The 12,836-nt window shown below is 44.3% G+C and overlaps 1 long non-coding RNA gene and 1 pseudogene across 2 annotated transcripts; one reads left to right on the top strand and one right to left on the bottom strand.

Annotated features, from left to right (window-relative positions):
* The window catches only part of LOC130518453 (H-2 class I histocompatibility antigen, Q9 alpha chain-like), a 35,654-nt pseudogene that overhangs the window by 15,804 nt on the left and 7,014 nt on the right, over positions 1–12,836 (bottom strand).
* Positions 310–1,849, top strand: LOC130518488 (uncharacterized). Of its 2 annotated transcripts, none has more exons than XR_008948046.1 (3): positions 310–568; positions 704–978; positions 1,563–1,849. It is a non-coding gene; the product is annotated as an uncharacterized LOC130518488 (long non-coding RNA). The 2 variants fall into 2 exon arrangements; XR_008948045.1 differs by having other exon boundaries at positions 310–703; positions 786–978.

Raw genomic sequence — 12,836 nt, 5'->3', positions numbered from 1 at the left:
AGAATCCCAGCGTTATGATCCGAGTGTAGGTTAGAGACAGGGATTGAGCCGAACATGTACTTCAGAACTGAAAAGGAAGCATCTTTGGACATGATCTTTACTGGACCTTCAGAGGCTCACCAGTCTCCCCCCAGTTGGTCCTGATCTGGTTTTTGTCCAGTGTTGTGGTGATTTCCTTCGCTCCAGACAGCTGAAACACACACTTGTAGCTGCTCCAGTCTTCAGGTGGGACTGAGGACACGTTCAGGTCAACACTCATCTGGAAGGTTCCGTCAGGGTTGAGGAGACACCTCTCCGTGGTCCACGTCCTCATGGAGCTCCTCTTCACCTTTCCTCCAGGACAGTGTGGCTCTGTCGGGGTAGAAGCCTGTAGCGTGGCAGCTGACAGGAGAGGAGGGGGTCTTCTGGAGCAGAGACACTGACGGCAGCTCTGGGGGGACAGAGAGGAACCCATCATTTGTCTCATGGTGGTTCATCAGCAGGACAAAGTCAACCTTCGCCCCAATTTAAGGCTTCAAATGCTGCAACTGTTTAAACCTGATCAAAAACACCTGAAGAAGCTAACTGGGTCGGTAAAACTGAGAAGAGTCACGTTTTCCTGCATGTTGGACATATTAATGCAGGCAGTCAGTGACATCATCCTGTCACCTGGTCCTGCTGAGTTCTTACACAAGGTTAACGTGTCTCTACCTGTTCTCTCCAGGTGCTCCTTCATAATGGCAGAATATTGCATCATCCTTTCTTGGTGATGTACAGACTAATCCTGAGTGTTCTATGTTCATCAGAATCCCATCTGGGTTTTACAGCGAGAGCCTTTGGTGTCAGAGCCGTCCAGTGCAGCGTCTTCAGGTCCAGTTCCAACAGGTCTTCTCCGTCATAACCAAATTTTGAGAAAGCAGAGATTTCTCCTGTCTCACTGTCCAATTCACAATGATCAAGCCTCTGTATAACATGGACACCTGCTGGGAGAACGCAGAGGTCAGTAAATCTGGAGCATGCTATGCTAATTCACCTCCTTTCTTGAGTGCACAATGAGTTCTGCATGGAAGAAAAAGTGGATCATGGTCTCACCTCCAGTCTGGTTGTAGATCTCCTTCACATTGTACATCCAGTACTTCATGTAGGCTGGAAAACGCTCCACACACTCTGCAGTGTACCAGTCCAGCTGTTCTTGGTGATGGTCCAGAATCGTCTTTGCCCAGTTTGTCTTTGGCTCTACTTTCTTTTTAGTGGTGTCGCGTAGCAGTATCCAGCCTCAATTCCACTGACCTCCACACTTGCAAAAAACTCAGGGATGTTTGGGAGTCCAGAGGACAGGGTGTAGTAAATGGTGAGGGACAGTTGCACTAGGAGACAAACAGGAGATCTTTTAGAGGAGCCTTAAGACTGCAGACTGTAGGAACTCCAATAAATGGGCTGGAACCTGTGAGGAGGATCTTTTAAAGTGCATATAATTGTCCCATGGCTGCTGTTGTTCCCCAGGACAAGGCCTACTTACTGCCACCGCGCTGTCCTCGCCTCACCCTGACTCTCGTTGAGACGCTTTTTTCTGCTCGTTCAAGGTCTCCACGTCGCCCTGCTGGAGTGCAGAACTCGCAGGACCTGACTCCCGTGTTGGCTCCCCGCTGGAGCTCTCTGTACGCCCCGGAGGACCGGACGAGTGCTTCCCTGCGGTCCAGAAGGACTGCCAAATTAATCTTTGAATAAAGACTTTTTTTTTACTTTTACCACTGCGTTTTGCCTGCTATCAGGTCCTGGAAAAACCTAAACCTAACAGATTCCTCTGAGTTGCGTCTGATAGATGACCCCAAGTGTGTGAATGATCGCCAAGCAAATGGAAACCTTGGTTCATTTCCGAGTCTTACTTGTTTTTATTCAGAATAAAAGAAAGTAATCTAACTATAAGAGTGAAATATGTTTATGAAAGCTGCAATTTAGCTTGAAATGAAAGTTACCTGACTGAAATCAGCATTTCCACATTTAAAATCATCAGAACTGACCTGCTGAAGAGTCGGGCAGACTCATTAGTGCCAGAAGAAGCAGAAAGTCGAGGGATTTCCTGGAAAAAACCTAAACCTAACAGATTCCTGTGAGTTGTGTCTGAACGGGGCCAAAGTGAAAGTGAAAGCGACTCGTTTTAGTGAGAGCTGGAGGGTGAAGGTGGGGGGGGGGGGGCTCTCCAGTTAGAGCAAACTTAAAGATCTAAAGTGTGTGTGGCTGCAAAGGTCTGTCATTGTTGATCTAATGTTTAAATCCATCAATAATTCACTCCTTTAAAACGGTGTGCGAGAGCTGCCCCACATGACGTCACCTCCGGAACTAACGCGCTCATTACCGGGTGAAGGGCTCTCTCTAGTGTCTGATCACTACAGTCAACGTTCTCACACAATTTCCTAAAACTTTTGACTCTTTCAACATTTGACCTCCGAGTTTCAGTCTGGCGAAAGTCTGAAAACTGTTGGAAAGCTGCAGCGGAGGTCTTCATGTTCCCTCAAACATCTGGAGTTTACTGGGATTCAGAGTTCTGGGTGAACACACACTTGATTAAGATAGGTCTTCACTTCCCTTTGATGATTATTCAGGGATCACAGGTCCAAATTAGGAACCAACAAACTTTAAACTGCAGCTTGTGTCAGGTTCCCAGTTTCTGGGAACTCTTTTGCAGGGTTTCTCCTGCAGGGGGCGTGGTGGAGCCATGCCTCAGCCGCAGGTGGTGCCGGGGACTGGTGCACCTGCAGACTATCAGTAACCAAGCCACCTATTTATGGACTGTTCTCACGGTTGGCCAGCGTTGGCGTGTTTGGTCTGTTTCGGAATACCCCGGCTATACCCTCCTGGACTTTCGTGAGACTTTTTCCTTCGTGGATAACTTTTGAACCCGTTTATCGGATTATTGTTTTGTCTTTATCCTTCATGGACTGCTTTCGACTCCGCTCGGGATTTTTGTCCTAAGTTTACATTCCCTGTTTTGATTAAGAACCGAGTCGTGGTCTCCACGCCTTTTTGAGTTGCACAACGTTCTATAAACTTTAATAAAGCTTCTCGGAACGATACGCCACTGTGTCCTGCCTGCTTTCGGGTCCTGATACAACCGCTCGTAACAGCTTGTTTATTTTTCTGTTTTGAAGAGTTTTTTTTTTTTTTTTTCCAGCAGAATTCTTTTACATTGTTGCAAATTCACAAGGTCATTTTATTAATTCAGTGGGACAATTTACAGCCAGTGAATGAAAAACAAAATAACAATAATCAAGTGATGATGATAAAAGCATTAAGAAATAGAATCCATATAAAGATTGTGTTAAAAAAAACGTCTCAATATCTAAAAGCTCGTGTGTTGCTGGTGTCTTGTTGACATCAAAGTGATTTATTACAGAATAAATCCACCAAGATTTTGTATTTTCAACCACTTTGTCTGGTTAATGAATAAAAGTCAGTGAGCATTTCTTTGGGTTTTGGACACATTTCTATCCAACAAAGATCCTTCACACCAGTCCATGAAGTCCTGGAGGACAAACTGGTGGACACACACTCACAATCACAGGGTCATCGACACCTTTGATCAAATGATATAAAACTAATAAAACACAAAGGAAGACTGGCTGGAACTCAGTTTAGCCAGCAGTTAAACTCATTATTACATATTAAATGAATCAGACTAAACTGTGGTTCAACAGAAATAAATTAACTTTAAATCTGACCAGAGATAATTGTGTGTTGGTGCCTGTTTGTGTTCCTGGTTTTCTCACTAGGGGGCGTGGCGGATCCACCTGGGTTCTCAGGTGATCGTCACACCTGCAGCTGGTCACCGATCTCCACTCTTCAAAAGCCGCCGCCTCCCGATCACCGGCGTCTGGTCGGTTTGTGGTCAACGTGGGTCAGTGGTGTCTTCTTGTTAGGGAGAAAAGGGTTAGTTTGCTCCCTGTGCCGTTGCCTTCAGAGGAATGAGACGGAGACTCTTGTTTTACTTGTGTAAGGGTAACCACACGTCTGCCGTGTGAGCTACAGAGGCGCTGTCCAACAGGGTTTATTTATACTAACAGACAAACATGTTGGTATCACATTAGGGTGGAGTGTTCGCAGACAAAAGCAGAACTGAACATATAGAAATTGGAACGGAACGTTCCAACAGCGGGTACATCTGTCTCTCGCTACCTCGAGGGGACCGAATATCAATCAGAATCTCAATCCCAACGATGGCTCTCTTACGCAAGCAGCAGGTCACACTGTCTTCAGACGGGCAGTTTCTGCATGTGAGTGATAATAAGCATGTGAGCATATGTACAAAAAGCATTTTGAACCAAACACTTCTCGTGTTCCGTCCCCCAAGTCACATTTCCCGCGATTCTCACGTCTCCTCCCAGGTCGCCACGCGCCCTCATTCGGAGGTGGACTCCGCGCACCTTTGAACTACCTGAGTTGATTCAAACCTGGTTTTCACACCGTCAGTTCTGGTTTGTCTGCTTCCGGGCCCTGCCAACAATAATGATGTTAAAAAGAATCCCACGTACAGCTAGTGGTGTATAACGCACAACTAATAGTGTATAACACATATTTAGGAAGAGTCAACAAAATAAAATGTATTACTTTATTATTTAACCTCTTATGGGCCAAGTTCCAACAAAACTTGTTTAATGTGAGAAAATTCCTGGAAAAAAAATCTTTAGGCTCATAAATGATAATTAATGATATAATGACACTTTGAGCATCAGTGAAATAGATGTAAAGTCTAAAAATCTGCATCATCATGTTTAGAATACGACTTTATTGTGATAATTCCATCACAGCTGTTTCATTTTTTCCCAAAGAAATCTGCAAATGTTTCTATATAAATATTTTAATGAGAGAAAAACCAAATTAGCTGCTGTTGAAATGTAGCACAGCTTATTTCAGTCTCATTATTGGACCGGTCTCAGAACTCTGCTGAAAAGAACCAACAATGTTGGAGGAAACAGCTGATAGAGAAGAGAATGATCAACCTTGGACTCCAGAGAGAGATTATAGATGGATTATAACAATGTACCTACAATAACAGATCATTTACACAAAGTCTTTCTGGTCTTTAGTTTAATTAGGAACAATTTCAGTTGGTCTTTTTACAAACTGATTTTCAAACATCTGATTTAATGACAGAGACCTTCTGATTTGGACCATAAAAGGTGAACCAGGCTGTCCAGATGAGGAGTGTTGTGGTTCTGTTTCGGTTGTCATGTCACCTCCTCCTCTACCTGCAGGAGCGGCATTTAGGGGCGGGCTGATCTCTGAGAGCTGAGCCTCTGTCACACCTGCAGCTCGTCCCTCCTAAATTGGCTCCTACTTAAGCTCTCCCCTCTTTGTCTCCAGTGTCGGATTGTTGCTCATGCTTCGGTACCGAGCTCCAGCTCAGACATCACCAGCCCTTCGCCTTATAACACACGGTTAATCTCCCGAGTAGTAAGTGTTTTCAGTGCCTCGCCACTGCTTTCAGTTGTACTTTTCCTCGACGTTTTTTTTCCCATTTCATGGTGATTTTTCGTTCGCTTTTCTGTTGCTACTTTCTTAGAGTTGTTTTTTTTGTTGTTACTTGGTTCGATCATTTGCATTTTTGTCAATAAAGAACCTTTTGTTTTGCACTCTGCATCTGGGTCCTGGCCTCCTTAACGCTCACGTAACAAGGAGCATCTTAACTGTTTAAAGGCTAAATTAAACTAAAATTAAATTAAACTTGACAGATCAGGAGCATCACAACCTGAAAGGAATAAAAAATAAAAAAAACCTCACCAAAACAGGTTGGGATTTTATTGAAAAGCAAAAATCAGCATTAATCTAAATCTAAAGCAGCAGAAAACTCCTGCAAAAATCTTAAATTTGTTTCCAGCTTCAACTTTCATCTCTACAACACAATCAGGAAATCATCTTTTAAACAAACCCTTTAAATCTGCCCTTAAATTATGAGTTTACACAACAGTTAATGTGAACACATCATCCAGAGATACATTATTGATCGGCTAAAAGCTAAATAAAGACCCAACACCCCCATTATTAAAGGTCACGCTCATGTTTAAACCCAAATGATGACAAGAGTGATGATTTCTGGTTAAAATCAGTTGATTTTAAATGAAAAATCAGAGCAAACACCACAGTTTTATACTGAATAACAGCAAAGATCTGATAATTACAACCTCTAAAGTGTCTAATGGTTAATAAGCTGTTGCATTTATTCCAGGAGAACACTCCTCGTTCCAGAGCATCCTGAAAAGAAAAAGACCAAATAATCAAACACATTAAACCAGAATATTCATTGTTGATCCAGTTTCACCAGAGGAGCAGCTCATTAATCAAAACAAGTATAAAGCTCTAACATGAAGCTACTCACCCTCTTCATGCTGACGGTTCTCCTTTAGTTTGGATTTGGCTTCAGTGGCTCCTTGACCTCAGAGTGACCTTCAGCTGTAAGGTCAGAACAAAGATTCTTAGAGCAGAAACCACAGTTACACACAATTACTGCAAGAGAAGTTCAGCAAACACCAGAGAAAATCCAAATGTGATTCAACTTTTACTCACGTTTGGTACATTTGCCTGCAACTGAGAAGAAAGTCGATTAGCTTTGCTGCTTTAGATCTTTGACAGAGATTTTATCAACGTTTTCTTCTTCTTTTGTCATTTAGACTAAAGCAAAAGCAGAGTGAAGGATTAAAGCTCTGCTTCCATCTCCATCTCTCACCTTTCTTCTTCCTGTAAAGGAGGAAACCAACGACGGCGACGAGAACGAGAGCCAGAACAACAACTGCAACAGCAGCGATGACGGCCGTGTTACTGGGATCCTCTGCTGGAGAGGAAACAAGCAAAACCATCAAAACCAGCACAGATGACAAAGACTAAAGAAGATCATCTCCAAATCTGTTCATCTGTCTGAATTATTTAAGTGTGAGGAGAGCTGACATCTTTGGACGTTTGCTTGTTTGAACATTTGCTATTCCTGCTCATGTTCTGTAATTAGATCCTGTTGACTAAAGAAAAGAAGAAATATTCCTCAGACAGTAAAATCAGAGTGTGCTTCTACCCACCAGGCTTCCTCCAGTTGGTCCTGATCTGGTTTTTGTCCAGTGTTGTGGTGATTTCCTTCCCTCCAGACAGCTGAAACACACACTTGTAGCTGCTCCAGTCTTCAGGTGGGGACTGAGGACACTTTCAGGTCAACACTCGCCTGGAAGGTTCCGTCAGGGTTGAGGAGCACCTCTCCGTGGTCCACGTCCTCATGGGCTCCTCTTCACCTTTCCTCCAGAACATTATGGCTGTGTCAGGGTAGAAGCCTGTAGCGTGGCAGCTGACAGGAGAGGAGGGGGTCTTCTGGAGCAGAGACACTGACGGCAGCTCTGGGGGGACAGAGAGAGGATGAGAGGGGGGACCAGAGGGGGGCCATGGGGAGACAGGGTGGGGGGGGGGGGGGGGGGGGGGGGGGGGGGGGGGCAGGTGGGTGAGAGACAGAGACAGGGTGGGGGACAGAGGGGGTCGATGGGGAGAGCAGTAGGTATACAGTTGAAGAGAAGTGAGAGTGTGGGGGAGGAGGGGGAGGGGAGAGGGGGAGAGAGGGGTGGGGGGAGAGCTGGGGAGAGGGAGAGGAGAGAGCAGTAGAATACAGTGAAGACAAGTGAGAGTAAAAGGGAGGGTGGAAGAGGGGGGAGGTGAGGGAAGAGAAGAGGGAGGGAGAGAGACAGTTTGGGAGGGGGGGGGGCTGGGGGATGACACAGGTGTCCTTCTGCAGGTGTGTGATGTCATGCTGCCACAGGTCATGTGACTCTACCTGTTCTCATCAGTGAGCTCTTCCCATAGTTCACATACTTCTGCAGCCACTCGATGCAAATCTGGGTGAGGTAGGACTTCCTTCGTTCTATCTCAGCTTCATTCTGATCCCACTTCTGTTTGGTGATCACAGCCTCCCGTTTGGCAGCGACACAGATTCCTTCCTTCTGTTGAATTGAGATAAAATCTGCACCATCATAACCATACTGATAAAATCCATTCTTCTCTCCAGTCTCATCGTCCCAGTCACAGCCGTACATCCACTGATAGATGTGGACACCTGAGAGACAGAGACAGAGACAGAGGTGAGTAAAGCAGAGACGTCACAGCTCACCACCTGTCAACAGGTGTGAGACCGTCTCACCGTCCCCCAGAGACTCACTGATGCTCCCAACAGCTGTCTCTGGTCTGATGGACACTGTCCTCACCTGGACACTGTCCTCACCTGGACAGTCCTCATTGATCCTGACTGAACCGTGTCACCCTTGTAAACCTGGAATCTGCTTCCTGTTTCCTTCACTAACGTCTTTATTCCAGCTTTTCTTTTCTAATAAACTTGATTCTTCTCTCAGTTTTGCTTTCATGATTCTGAGACGGTTCTTTGATCTTTATTCTGGAAAAATGGACCAATAAAATCTAAAATCAGAAAGTTCTTAAATCTGACTCAGAATCCAAAGTTGCTGTTTCCCTCATTGCTGATCAGGCTGTAATTGCTCGTTGTGAGTGTTGATGACTCCTCATCCGTGTTTTAATTCTTTTCTCCTGGTAGGAAAACTGAGCTGTGTTGCTTTTTAAGCTTCTTGTCATGTTTCTAAACTTCTGCTCCATTATGAAGCCTAAAACAAGTGACAGGAACACAGGAACACCAACCCAAACACACGGAACTGTTTATAGAAGACTTTAACTGGACTACATTTGTCATCTAAATGGACTAAAAGAGAAACGTGTCAGAGGGAGAAAATGATAACGGCTCCGGCTCTAATTCAGCTTCATACGTTGATGTTTGTCTCCACCAACAGCAGAAAGAGTCACCAGATTTGTTGCTGCTCCCTGAGCAGATGTAGACAGGAAGTCACAAACTTCTCAAAAGGGTTTTGTTGGTGTCACTAAGTGGAGCCGTTGGCTGGAATATGAAAAACAGGCCCAGCCTCTTGTTCCAGGAGCAAATGTTCTGTCTATCTTCATGTTTTGGTGGGTTCATTTTCCTGTTTTTGGTGAGATCATCAGAACTAAATGTGCCGTTCATGACAATCATTCATTAATGAAAGGATGAAGTAGTGAAATGAGCCAGTGAGTGTTTGTGGGTGGTCCCAGATGAATGGATGATGCACAGACTCACTGTGGTCCACTTCAGCTCAGCTCAGCCGCTACAAACAAACGTGTGATGTGATGAATCCTCTAGTTTCTGCAGGTCATGTGACCTCTACTGGCTAACCTGCCGCTGACGCTCTGACCAACGTCTCTGGGGTATTATGGGATGGTCAGAAACAGTGTGAGTGAGGCAGGTCCGGTCCAGTTTCAGCGTTCTGCTGAGTCGGAGTGTGTCTGAGCCCAGAGGAGGCGTCATCACACTGTTGGATCAAGGTGAGTGAAACACTCCCAGATGAAGAGTGTGTGTGATCACCTGATCACCAAAACACACAACCGGACGTCAACAATACTTTATCAGTAGTAAAGAAAAGTCAACTCACCTCCAGTTTGGTTGAAGCGCGGCTTTAAATTTTCAATACTGGCTTTGAAGTTCTGCTGGGCACCCATGGATTTTCCAGTCTCTCTGTCCCAGTACTGAGGATCATCTGCTGTAGCTTCCTTCATCCACTCCTGTTTGGGCTGAGCTCTCCTGGTGTTGCTGTCATACCGAACCGTCTGAACATCATCAACCATCCCAACAACCACAAACTCTGGGAAGTTTGGAACTCCAGAAGATCCAGTGTAGAAATACTTCAGAGTGTGAGTCACTGAGAGAAAAATATCAAATATCACAACTTTACTGTCAGAAACGACTCAACAAGAGTTTAATATTAATAACACACAATCAGAAAACAAAATTAAATATATACTTAAGATTTTTATCAGCACATTTTAAAACATTGACTAAATGATCATCTCAGACCAGAAAAGAAACACTTTTATTTTCTTTAAAAAAAACTGTTTATTTTTCTTTCCTAACTTATTCAGGTTAATAAGTTAGTCACTATTTAAACGAGTGATTAATGACAACTTGAAATATTTCCAGTTAAACCTGAAACACTTCAAAATCTCCCTAAAATCACTGGAATTTTACTGAGGTTTGTTTCATAAGTTGATTTATTTGGAGGCAAATATAAAGTATTTCTTGTAGAAAGATTAATGGCAACATGTTAAATATCCCAATGCTGATTTGGGATCATGTCTTCAGCTTGTTGGATCGCAATACTCTCTCGTGTGTCACTGCCGATCCGCGTGTTCTCTGAATGAAGACTACAAGAAGAAAAATGCCAATTTCAAAATGTATTTAGCAAATAGAATCAATTCAAGATTCAAATATTACAGAGCTCGGGGCCAGTTCATAACCCTACAATAACAAAGTCAATTGTCAGGGCATAAAGTCTGACAACCTAACTATCCCTTCACCCAGTCTTTTATAGAAACACATATGGAAATTATTGATGCTAATCCAGTCCAATCCAGTCCTTCTGCTTGGATGACCTCGTCTTCTTTTTCCCATTCCATTGGTTGCTGACATTCTGTAAATTCCGGACTATAAGCCGCTCCTTTTTTTTTTTTTTTAACTTTAAACACTGCGGCTTATTCATGTTTTTTTCGTGGTGCCAAAAACATTTTGCCTGGCAACAGTAGACCAATAAAATTGGTGAGAGGTCCAGACAGAGGTCCAATGAAGTTGTATGATCAGTCAAGCACACTATCACAACTATTGTGAATCAGTCATTTTTACTAACCCTCATCAACATGGAAAATACTAGAAGAAAAGCATATGATGCGGCTTTTAAGTTAAAAGCGATCACTCTGGCGGTTGAAGAAGGAACTCGAGCTGCCGCGCGTAATCTTGACATTACGGTAATCAATGGTGAGAAGGTGGAGACGCCCGCCTGAATAGCTGATCCAAAGCAAAAAGACGACAAAAGCTTTTAGACGTAAACATCGCAGGTGGCCCGAGCTTGAAAACGTTCTGGAAGACTGGGTCAACACACAGAGGGCAGGCGGCCGCGGTGTTTCCGCTGTACAAATCAGACTGAAAGCAAAAGCAATCGCCACCGCGATGAAAACAGAAGATTTTAGAGGTGGGCCATCGGGGAGTTTTAGATTGTTCATTGTTGGAGTAAAAAAGCATAAACAACGTAATTTGTGTGTAGCTGATACAAACGTATATTTCAAGGTAGCTGCACTACAGACACTGTTAGAAAAAAAAAGCATTTACCGGTACAATATATTTGTTTATGTTGCTAAGGGGATTAAATTAAAAGTTAAAAAATCCTGACGTGATGAAAATTGGATTTAAGGTCTCTGTATAAACATACAAGTGAAAAGAGTGGCTGTTGTTTCTTACCTGTCTGTCACTCGTCAGTGACTCGTCTCCTACGGTAATAAAAACATATACCGGTACTGAATGTTTTCAATCTAATTTTTCACATTACTACGTGGGATACCTGCGGCTTAAAATCCGGTGCGGCTTGTATAAATACTGTGAGAAGAATTATTGTTATTGTTGTTATTAGTATTATCTTTAAATGCTATTGTATGTAGATTTTGAGTGTTTGAGGAATGTTGATAAGAAAAGAAGAACATGAGAGTGTTTCGTAAAGGTGCTGAATTTGCTGACAACCAGGCCCAGCACCCAGATGTATCCTGTTGGTCAAGATTAGAGAAGTTTGTAAAGATGTCAGAAGACAATGAGTTACAAGATCCTGTTTAGACACCCATTCTGTTTGCACCAATAAAAGAGGTGAGCGAGCAGCAGACGAACGGAGTTGACAGAGGAAGCTTGAACTGCTGCTCGACTCTCCCTTGCAAGGCACTCCTGTTGTTTGCGTGGTTGATCTGAGTCTAGTGAACGAACAGCGCGGGTGATCAAAACTTCACCCTCACAAAATCTGGTCCTTCGAGCCGGATCCCAAGACCTGGAGAGGAGCGCCGTGGGACGACCGAACGCCGAAGTCTGCGCAGCCGGAGTCAAAAGACGTCCGAAGTGAAAGACCTTTCATCACGAGTTGACGGAAGGCCGGTCTTCGTCCCTCCCAGGGCGACCATCTCCAGTGACGGGAAGAAGGCACCAAAACAACTCAGAGAGAAACAATAGAGACAACGGAGTGAGTATAAGACACAAAAAGCGCTACACTGAATATACCTGCCTGGTCATCAGGAGAGAAGCAGAGGCAAGATACACCCGCCTCCTCGGAGGTAGAAGCCTAGTGTATACTCTCCTGATTAAAAAAGAGGGGTTATAAGGCCACGGCGGAGGGACTGAACTAGATATCCAGTAGGGATTGAGGGTTGTTCAGTCGGGAGATCAGGCGTCTCCACCCAAATACATAAAAACTGATAAATAAAGTGGGGCGGCACGGTGGTGTGGTGGTTAGCACTGTTGCCTCACAGCAAGAAGGCCCCGGGTTCGATCCCCGGTTGGGATTGAGGGGACTTTCTGTGTGGAGTTTGCATGTTCTCCCTGTGCCTGCGTGGGTTCTCTCCGGGTACTTCGGCTTCCTCCCACAGTCCAAAGACATGCATGATTGGGGATTAGGCTAATTGGAAACTCTAAAATTGCCCGTAGGTGTGAGTGTGAGAGTGAATGGTTGTGTGTCTATATGTGTTAGCCCTGCGATTGACTGGCGTCCAGTCCAGGGTGTACCCTGCCTCCGCCCATTGAGCTGGGATAGGCTCCAGTCCCCCCGCGACCCTCAGTGGAGGAACAAGCGGTAGAAAGTGAGTGAGTGAGTAAAGTGCAAACATGGGCAACCAACATTCCACAAAAGGTGCTGAATTCGAAATTCCAGCATCATGTAAACACATGGAAGACAAATATCCAGGTTCATGCTCATATGTTCAGCTGTGGATGACTA

Source organism: Takifugu flavidus, chromosome 21 (assembly GCF_003711565.1).
Source record: "Takifugu flavidus isolate HTHZ2018 chromosome 21, ASM371156v2, whole genome shotgun sequence".
NCBI classification, from domain to species: Eukaryota; Metazoa; Chordata; class Actinopteri; order Tetraodontiformes; family Tetraodontidae; genus Takifugu; species Takifugu flavidus.
This window is presented reverse-complemented; position numbering and strand designations above follow the sequence as displayed.